Genomic DNA, 10,518 nt, shown 5'->3' on the forward strand with positions numbered 1-10,518 from the left:
TGAGGTGCAGTGCTGAAGGAGGCTCCGTCTCTCAAGGGAGACAGTCAACTATATCTGCCAGATGATTGGGCCTGAGATCTCTGCTAACTGTGTGGGTGGACACCCCATGCCAGTGGCTCTAAAGGTCACAGCTGCCCTCATCTTCCATGCCTCTGGCTCCTTCCAGGGCTCAGTGGGTGATCTTTGCGGTGTCTCCCAATCAGCTGTCCACACTTGTGTCAAGCAGGTTACAGACACTCTGTTCAGGCGTGCATTGACGTTCATCCACTGCCGTTGGGACCAGGCAAGGCAGACACAGCGAGCCAGAGGCTTCGTGGCCATTGCTGGCTTCCCCCACATCCAGGGTGCAATAGACTGTACACATGTGGCCAGCAGGTGAGCCCGGTGCCTTCATCAACAGGAAGGGCTTCCACTCCATGAACATGCAGATAGTGTGTGATCACAGGATGCAGATTCTACAAGTCTGTGCAAGGTACCCAGGCAGCTCCCACAATACCGACATCCTCAGACACTCCCAGGTGCCGGGGCTCTTCAGTGCTGCTGGGTGCTGAGTGACAACAAAATGACAAAGGTGTTAAAAATCACACCAACTCATAAAGACCTCATTGCGGGCCAACACAAAAGCACCAGTGAGAAACCCGTAGTGTGCCTAAGGTGCCTTATGTTTACGTTTTCGGGTGCTACGTCTAGGTGCTGTCCCCTTGCTGGGAGTGGAATCTGAGACAGCCTGCTCACTGTGCTGTCCTGTTGGCCTTGGTGATCTTGGCAGCCATCCTCTGGCCTATGGAGCCTGTGCTGGCCTCGCCTGGGAGGGAGCTGCCAGTGCCACAGCTGGCATCTCCCCAGTCGTCGCAGACTCACTGGATGCAACGGTCAATGGCAGAGGGGCGGAACAGCTGCCACCCACATCCAGAGTGCCCTGAGAGAAGCCCGCAGATACAACAAGCAGCTGCTGCACCCGACGTGAGGTAACTTCGGACCTCCCTGCTCATCGTGGATGGATGGGCACCGAGCTGGGAAACTTGGTGCCCAGACCATCTCCCACACTGGCACTAACCAGCTGAGGTCGATGCCAAGGTGAGGGCTTACTGGTCCGAGTGCATCCTGATTGGACCTGATTGGTCTCCTGGAGGAGCCTCTCTACGAGAGTCGCCACTCTCTCCATGGAGGACGCTTGGTGCTCGGCCATGAGTTCATTGCATCGGCGATAGGCCATGTAGACTCCTCCACCACGAACACCAAGGCAAGCGTAGCCTCATGTATCTCCCCCAGATGGTCCCGCACACCCGGCAGCATTTCCTGCATTTGCTGCAACACAGACGACTCCAGAGGCACATCCTCAGGCAGCGACTGAGCGTGTGCCTGGTCCCCTGCAGTCCTCTGACTGATGGCGCCATGGGCATTCTCTGTCTCTGCCAGCCCCTCTAGCAACTGCGAAGTGCCCTCACCGCTGTGCCCCAGGACACTAGCCAATGTTTTAATTCCCACCAAGGTGCTAGTATCTGCGCTGGTGCCTGTCTGGCAGAGATGGTGAGTCCAAGACTTCAGGGCCCTCAGGTGCGAGAGGGGGCATCTGTTGCTCCTTCTCCTGGCCCTGCTCCACTGACGCTGAAAGGAAGAACAAGGAACAAGGATCAGTTAACGTGGAGACGGTGTTAATGTGCATCCCTGTCCCCCAGATCATTACGCACTCATCCTTCCATAAGCAATGGTCAAGCCATGTTGCAAACTTCAATCATTGAACATTCAGCACTGCCATGGCTGCTGGGAGAACAATGGTGACCTCAGTGCTGGGTATACATACCTGTCCGTGGCACCCCAGCCTCACCGACACTGGTGGACCTGGGCGCATGGCGCCTCTCCAAATCTAGGGCCTCCTGCTCGAAGTGGCTGAGAATCGCCAACTGGGCCGGCCCTCCGCCAGTCCTCACCCGCTCGGCGGCATTATGTGGCATTCTTCTCCTGAAAAGGAGAGAAGAGCATTGATTAGTGCTACTTGTACCTGGATTCTCTTCGCGGACGGCCCACCCCAACCAGAGTGGGACATTGCAGGGCTCCAGTGCCTCCTCACCCCGCAGCTGCTGAACACTCACACAAAGATGCCAGGCCTGTCGTCCCCTCCCCCACCCACCCCCACCTTGGCCAAATGCTGCCTCCATCACATTAGGCACCACACGGTCTAACCTTCCATAACAAGGAGACGTAAGCACGTGGAGCGCAGAGGGCAGCAGATCGATCGGTGCCACGCCACCTTGAAGCTCCCCTCCCAGCATGTCATCACCCTGACTTTGACATGTCCTGGAGTTCCAGCACTGCGCCCAGGTGTAGCTCCTCCAGGTAGCCCCCAAAACAGTCATGTGGGTCTCAGTGTACCACATGCTGCGGGCGCAGAACCCATCTCTTCATCACCCTCTCAGGGTGACCTCGGCATGGGCAATATCTGCTGGCCCACTCGGCAAAGGACACATGCCGGCAATGATTCAATGCAGTAACTACACTCAGACTTGGCGGGGGGGGCAGGGGGGAAAGCCCACCTGCTGGGTTAAGTGACCAATGCCAACATGGTGCTCACCCTTCCCGAGCGCAACAGGTCGTTGAAGCGCTTGTGACACTGGATCCAGGTGCGCCGCACCATGTTGCGGGAGTTCACCACCTCCGCCACCTCCTCCCAGGCACGTTTGGTCATGTGGGTGGGTCTCCACCTCCCATCCTGGAGTATGAGGACCTCCCGCCGTGCTGCCGCCTCCTGGAAGAGGACAGGAAGGCAATCGCCCGAAAAACGAGGGGCACAGTACCCCCCGGCCCTATCCTCCTGCCTGACCTGCTCACCAGCAGCGCTCTGGGGAGCCCTTCCACTGGCCGTGATTCACAGCCTTTGAAAGGCTGCAGCAGCTTTTTAAACAGGCCGCCGGGTCACCATTGGACCCGGTGGTCATTGCAGTCCCACCGCCGCCTGCCCATTCCCGCTGTCTTCAGGAGCCGCGATTCATGCTTGGCCTGTCTTAATTGACCAGCCTGTGTAAAATGGCGGCGCAGACCTGATCGCGGGTGGTGATCGGGTTCACGTCCGCTCCCGCACTGCCCGCCTGACAGGCAGAAAATTCTGCCCCACGTGATAAGCAAATGACGGGACTAATATCCATTCATATTAGATATGCCTCGTTTGCATCATTTCCAGCCTATAACTGAGGCTAAGATTGGACTGAACAAATTTAATATAGTTGTAGGTTTGCACGATTGATCAATGGATAAATATCATGAGTAGGCGAACTAGGCAGAGTCGGAAGACTACAGAAGACCCAGTCCTTGTTGAGTGAGCAGATCTCAAATTGTGTAGTGGCAAGAAGGGCTACAAATGGTTGCATTGCCATTGATTAAGGAAAGGGAAAATTGGGTGGGTTTCCTATTGCTAATCACTATCAGGTGGCCATGGCTCTAAGTGAGCATGTGTGGAAGATGGGCAAGCATCAATCTTGACTGATCCTGCTACAATCAAATACCCAACCAATACTCACAGCTTAAAAACACAGAAGAGTCCCCAGTATCTGGAATTATACTCAACAGTCAACACCTTCAGAAAGAGAGGAGAGAAAATTAGTCAGGATTTTTAAAAATTTTACTCTGATGTTGGAACTTGCTATTTAATTGGTAAAAGAGAAGTACAATCCCTACAAAATATTTCTACAGAACTGACATTGTATAAACTCAACTGTCATTACCCTTTGGGAGGAGTAATATATCAGAGAATTAGCAGAGAACATCATTGTGTTTGGGAATTTTCTGCACTCTGACCTAGAATTATGTTACAAAATCTATTTAGAGATTATGTTTGATATATTTATTGACAGAGGAAGTGTTGATTTATGGTCTGTGTAAATGACCTCAGTGATCAGCAAATAAAAGCAAGGACTGGTGTTTGCTTGGCTCAATTGATATTACTGTCAACTCTAAGTCAGACCACTATGAATTTGAACAAAGCAGCTAGGCTAACAGTTCACTGCACTGTTCAGGGAAAGCTGCAATATTAGAGTTACCATCTTTTGGATGAGGTGTTAAATGATTAGATGAATGTAAAAATCTTGTGTCATTTGAAGATAATCAGGGAGTGGTTCTAGCTAAGTTCCTCTCTTGACAACATTATCAAAAACAACTTCTGCTTTTTGGTCCATTGATGTTCATGGGATGACTCTGAATAGGTAGTTGCTGTATTACTCTACATAACAACAGCGACTGCACTTTAAAAGTAATTAATTGGCTGTAATACATTTTGGGACTTTGAGGACATGGTAAAGCAAGTTCTTTCCTTAAAGGACAAAAAAACTGATGTATAAAAACATACTATTCAGCAATGAAACAAAGTGCAAGATGCTTCAAACTTGCTAATCCAGCAATATTCAGTGGCGCCAATTTACTACATACTCTACTGAATCCTTGGACCAAAATATCTAGCAGAAGTCAAGTGGAAGTGCTGTGGAGTTTCCATAAGCTAGGCCAGAGGCTGAATAAATGAGTTCTGGCCTGCACTGCTACTTTCTGAAGGGTCTTGTTTGGAATCTTTATCTAATCCAAATACGTCTCTGTGCTTTAGAGGGGGATAGTAGATCAGTGGTTTTTTCAGACCTAGTTCAGTGGAAAGAGGCATATGAGCCCCCTTTCCAGCAGAGGTGAGGCACAACCAAAGGTCCAGGCTCGAGTCTTGGCCTGGACTCCCAGTCAAATTGACAACTTTGAGGTAAGAGATTGCCCTCTCTAACAAAAAGGCGATGTGGGACACTTCAAACATTTTGCCTGTGTGAGTGTTGACCTCTGCCACTTCTCCCACTCAGCCTCACTTCCCAATGTGGCAGACAGGGTTGTCCCTCGGAGGTGCGGGGCCCGGGGCAAATCACACTATGTAGCCACCCCCGGTAAACATTTTTAGACAAGTTTCCTGTGACAGCTGGGTCCCTGAGTGTGTGAAAAGGAGCACCAGCAGCGTCCCAGCTGCTGAACACTCTGTGACAAGCACGTACTGCACGATTGACTGTGATAACTGTGTCACACGTGAAACCAAACCTTGCTTCCAAGGCTGAGCATAATTGTTGGCTCTCCTTTTGTTCAGGAGAAATCCATGATCTCTATGGGATTCCGTTATAACATTTTTATTAACACACCCCACACCCAAACTGGGGAAAACTTTAAGGCTGGAATTTTCCAGCCGCTCAGGCTGGCGGGATCTTCCGGTCCCACCGATGTGGATGGAGATTTCAATGGCTCGCCAATCCTGCTGCAGGGGAACCCTCCACAGGGCGGGGAGTGGCTGGAATATTCTGGCCTAAATGTCAGAGCGAGGACATTCACTGCTTTTAACTTTTATTTAAAAAATTACAAACACGATGCAATAAATAATTCGACTTAAAAAAAAAATGACTGTCCATCTTCCAACATTAAGCAAATGCTCATTGCAAATGCGTACTGGAAGAAAAATAAAATAAGAAGCGGAGGGTTTCAATTGCCCGGGAACGAAAATAAACACAGCAAGCGAGTGACTTACCCCACAGGTCGGACACTATGTGCTATATGCCCGCTTTAAAGACATTAACTAGTTTGGAATAGTTCATCTTTCCCCCCTGCAGTGAATGAGAGTTGGAAAAAAAGCCGCTCCTCCGCTGCTGAGAGGTCAGCGCTGCCGTCTCCAAGGGTAACAGATGGTGCTGAGCTCGCACAGCGCTTCCAGTCAGCTGGCCCACTGCTTTGGCAGGGGTTTATCCCATGTTCATATGGTTTTAATGTGCTTTCTCTTCTACCCTTTTATGAGTTTTGGTGAGGGGATACCTGCTTCATTTATTCGCTTATATCCACCAGTAAACACTCATTTTGAGCTTAGCGTGCAAGAGGTAGTGAATCAGCTGGTATGTACCACAGGCTGTATTACACAGGACGCCATGGTTTCAAAGTGCGGGGCCTGGGGCGGCCACCCTGTTCGCGTACCCTAGGGACGGTTCTGGGGGCAGGCGGCCAACATATGCCCATGAATATTTATAAAAGGGAACCTCCCTCAAACTCTGGATACTGTAGTAGTGTCAGTGAGGGGTGTTCTCATTTGGCAGATCCCATTCTTTAAACTGGGATTAAAAACCCAAAGATTATCAGCCCTTTTTAGAGAAAAAAGTCTTGCATCGATATGGTCTCCTAAAATATTTTATGCTCAATGGGTTCAAAGTTTAGTCACTGTTGTTACCATGGTGAACATGGATGCATTCTTCAGAAGTTACATGAGGGAGAAATGAATAGAAGGATATACTGATAGGGCGAAATGAAGTAGAGTGGGAGGAGGCTTGTGTACAGCATGAACGCCAGCACAGACTAGTTACATAGAAAATAGGAGCAGGAGTAGGCCATTCGGCCCTTTGAGACTGCTCCGCCATTCATCATGATCATGGTTGATCATCCAACTCAATAGCCTGCTTCCACTTTCTCCCCATTTGATCCCTTTCACCCCAGGAGCTATATCTAACTCCTTCTTGAAAACATACAATGTTTTGGCCTCAACTACTTTCTGTGGTAACGAATTCCACAGGCTCATCACTCTCCGGGTGAAGAAATTTCTCCTCATCTCAGTCCTAAATGGTCTACCCCATATCCTCAGACTGTGACCCCTGGTTCTGGACTCCCCCACCATTGGGAATATCCTTCCTGCATCTAGCCTGTCTAGTCCTGTTAGAATTTATAGTTTCTATGAAATCCCCCCTCATTTTTCTGAACTCCAGCGAATATAATCCTAACCAACTCAATCTCTCCTCATATGTCAGTCCCGCCATCCCAGGAATCAGTCTGGTAAACTTTTGCTGCACTCCTTCCATAGCAAGAACATCCTTCCTCAGATACGGAGACCAAAATTGCACACAATATTCCAGGTGTGGCCTCACCAAGGCCCTGTATAATTGCAGCAAAACACCCCTGCTCCTGTACTCGAATCCTCTCGTTATGAAGGCCAACATACCATTTGCCTTCTTTGCCGCCTGCTGCACCTGCATGCTTACCTTCAGCGACTGGTGTACGAGGACACCCAGATCTCTTTGCACATTCCCCTCTCTCAGTTTATAGCCATTCTGATAATAATCTGCCTTCCTGTTTTTGCTACTGAAGTGGATAACCTCACATTTATCCACATTATACTGTATCTGCCATGCATTTGCCCACTCACTCAGCTTGTCCAAATTGTTGGGCTGAATGGCCTGTTTCTGTTATAAAAGCAAAGTAAGCTGGAAATCTGAAACAAAAACAGAAAATGCTGGAAAAACTCAAGAGGAAAAATTCAGGGCTCTGAAGAAGAGCCATTGGGACTTGAAAGTTAACTGTTTTTCTCTCGACAGATGCTGTTAGACCTGCTGAGTTTTTCCAGCATTTTCTGTTTTTGTTGGCCTATTTCTGTGCTTTACATAGCGGCTGTTCGAGTTTTCAACTGCTAGTTGTTTCCTAGGATTTTCGCGTTGTGTTAATCACCCTGAGACCAAACACACTTAGAACAAATGTTGGACATTAGCTTGCATCGAGCGCCGTGTTATGTCTGTTTCTGAGCAGCCAGAACACGAAATTTCTGGTCATCAATCTAGTGTTTTGTATGTTGGCCTCTTGGTAAATATTATTTAAACATAAGAAAGATAACTGTGAATTATTTTATTTACAATTGTATTTAATGTACCATTTCTTTAAACACAATTATTTATTTGCTCTTTAACAATACGTGTTGTAAAATGTCTCAGATGAATTCATGCATAGACCATTTAAAAAGAAACACAGGCTAGGGAATTGGATTGCTAATTTCTCCTTGTACTTTCAGCTGCTATTGCTGTCACCAGGAGTATTTGCCCTTGGAATTATGTAAAAAGGTCAAGGCCAGCAATTATTCCACAGCCTGAATTTAGGAAATAAGGATTTGCACCGGTCTGGGAAGTGGCGTTGTAGAATTAATCGAAAAAAGAGCAGCTTCCCGATTTGGACTAAATGGGAGACGCAGTAATTTCATGTGGAAGATTGATAGGTTTTGTTCTTTCCGAGATCACGGGGCTAGGTTCTGCCAAATTCTGGGGATCAATCAGACTTTCAGTGGAAAGTTCAACAGCACTCCTTCAGCCCAGGCGCACACTGACTCTTTCATGCTACACATCTTTCTACTCCTGTGGTCAAGTACCTTGCAGTTATTATCGCTTATTTGTTCAAGTGGTAAGGAAATATTAAATATCACAAGTTCTCAACAGAGACTGGATCGTAATTACCAACAGATGCTTGGCTGCAGCGTACGGAGAAACTCTGCCTCTCCACAAAGAAGTTGTTGGAAGCCTCGGGCAAACTCATTGCGCGACGATCTGGTTAAAATCAGCTTGAAGTTAACTAGCCTCTTTTTCCACTTTGCACGTTATCTTAACCTTTCTTGTGTACCCCAAATGACTAATGCAGAACTTCACCGGCAATGACAGTGGCTCGGTGATGTAATAAACAGATCCGTACATTGTCGTTGTTCAGCTTCAATTCATCATGCACTTAACATTCATTTTTTTTTCTAAAAGTTAACCTTTTCGACGCTCGCTTTTCCTCCACTGTTTATGCTGCAAATTTTAATGGTGTCTTTTTTTTTAAAAAAAAGTGATCATAAGATTCTTATCATTAACGAGGATATCATTAAATGTGTACCAAATACACCGATATTATCAACAAGGAATTTTAACTAATCTACCCGAACCTATTGGGACCAAAGGAGGTAACCATTGGATTTATGAGATTTATAAGACAGTAAATGGTTGTAAACTATAATTGATTATTAGTAGAGTCATTAGAATAGAACACTATAAAATCTGTCAGATTAATAAATGGTGCTTCCAGCAACAGACGTTTCTCAGTTGCTTTACTTTCCCCGCGAAGACCCTTCGTACTTGTTAAGCTTTTAAGTGAAACCAGAAACGCAGGCCATAACGAGGCAGCATTTAAACGCATGCCTGCAGGAATATGGAGTTAATGGCCTCTTTATTTGTTAAAATGGATTATTTTAAATAAATTACGGAGCACTTTCACTGAATAAACAGAGTCTCAGAGGCTGTGGCATGCGTTACATGCTTAATTTAGCCACAGAATTCCTAAATGAGTAGTGAGCTGTGTAATCGCCTTTGATTTCAGTGATAGATCCAATTCTTCAGGCAAAAACCGAGCCATTGAGAACTGAAAGCTAACACCATCTTGAGGAAAATAGAAAGTTTAATCTGGAACATATACCTATAATATTTAGGAAACCACAGGGTTGGAGTGTTCCATTAACAGAACACAGGCAGCTTTGGAAGTGAATGATTTGCTTGTCAGTTTTATTTGAGCTTGATATGCTCATTATATCCATAATGTTTATGCTGTATAGGTCCACTTAAATGTCATAAAGAATGACAGAATCTAAAATGCATTAGAAAAAAAAATGTTTGTTTAGCCAGTAAATTCTGTCCATGATAATAACCTAACATTCATTATATGTTTATTATTTGGGATGCCTATTACATAATTTTTCTTATTTGCATGTTTTTTTTAATTTCAACATGTTCAAGAGTTAGAAATTAAAAATGTCATCACAATGCCAACATTTTTTTTAGCTTCATTTGTGGCTGTTAAGAAAATGAATGCTGAGGCCCCAGTGGAGGAGACTGGCTTGTTCAAGTGTTTATATAATCGACTGCTTTTTCTAACAGGTCACTCATTTCAGAAATAATGCAACTGATATTTTGTTATTTCCCTCCACCTATATATTTAACATTTATTTAACTAATAAGCTGCCATTACTTTATAATTAAAATTTAGTAAATTAAGTTTCCTTTGATTTTAAACACAAACTGAAGAATACTACTTTGTAACTATATTAAGATGTATAAAACAGTATTTTCTGGTTGTATCGCTTTCTCATAATATCTTGCAGCAAGTAAAACAAGGAACAATTGAAATAAAACATGCAGGGAAATAATCTGTATCGCATATTGGAATTAAGCCAAATCATTAAACAATCTAAAACTGCTACTTCCATTGATGATAAACTGCAAAGGAAAGTTCTCTAAGAGTCCTATTCTATTACATCTGCACGGTTACTAAGGCTGGAGTTGTATGCAAACTCAAATCAATGCGAGTTAACCTTCTGGGAGAGGGTTCACACCTAATGACTTTTGGAAATGTGCTGAGTTCTGCAGTTACTTGTTTTCATGTATGCCCTCAAAACTACTTTTTGTCAACACTGAAGCAGCAATATAACTCAGCTATGGTCATATATGAGCTAAATGTAACAAAACTCATTTGGGAGAAATTCTGACTTCTGAAGGTAGCGTAAAACAGGTGACAACAGTTGAACACCTCCCCTGATAGGCTTCATTGTAAATGAAATTTGGGAGAGGTGTTTAACAAGTTGCCACATTGATTATTGCCTAAAGTGAAAATTAGCCCCTTAGCTTCTCTTGTTGCCTCCTCCAATAGCTCTACACTGCAATGCAGGTGGGTAAGGACAGCAAGATTTAG

General features: G+C 45.6%; 1 long non-coding RNA gene across 1 annotated transcript in view; it reads right to left on the minus strand.

Moving 5' to 3' along the window:
* Window positions 1-8,474, minus strand: part of LOC144686299 (uncharacterized) — a 33,816-nt gene extending 25,342 nt beyond the window's left edge. Inside the window, exon 1 of the long non-coding RNA XR_013577901.1 lies at window positions 8,259-8,474. This is a non-coding gene — a long non-coding RNA (uncharacterized LOC144686299). The remainder of the gene's footprint in view (window positions 1-8,258) is intronic.
* Between the last annotated feature and the right edge of the window lie 2,044 nt (window positions 8,475-10,518).

Source organism: Cetorhinus maximus, chromosome 1 (assembly GCF_964194155.1).
Source record: "Cetorhinus maximus chromosome 1, sCetMax3.hap1.1, whole genome shotgun sequence".
Classification (NCBI taxonomy): Eukaryota; Metazoa; Chordata; class Chondrichthyes; order Lamniformes; family Cetorhinidae; genus Cetorhinus; species Cetorhinus maximus.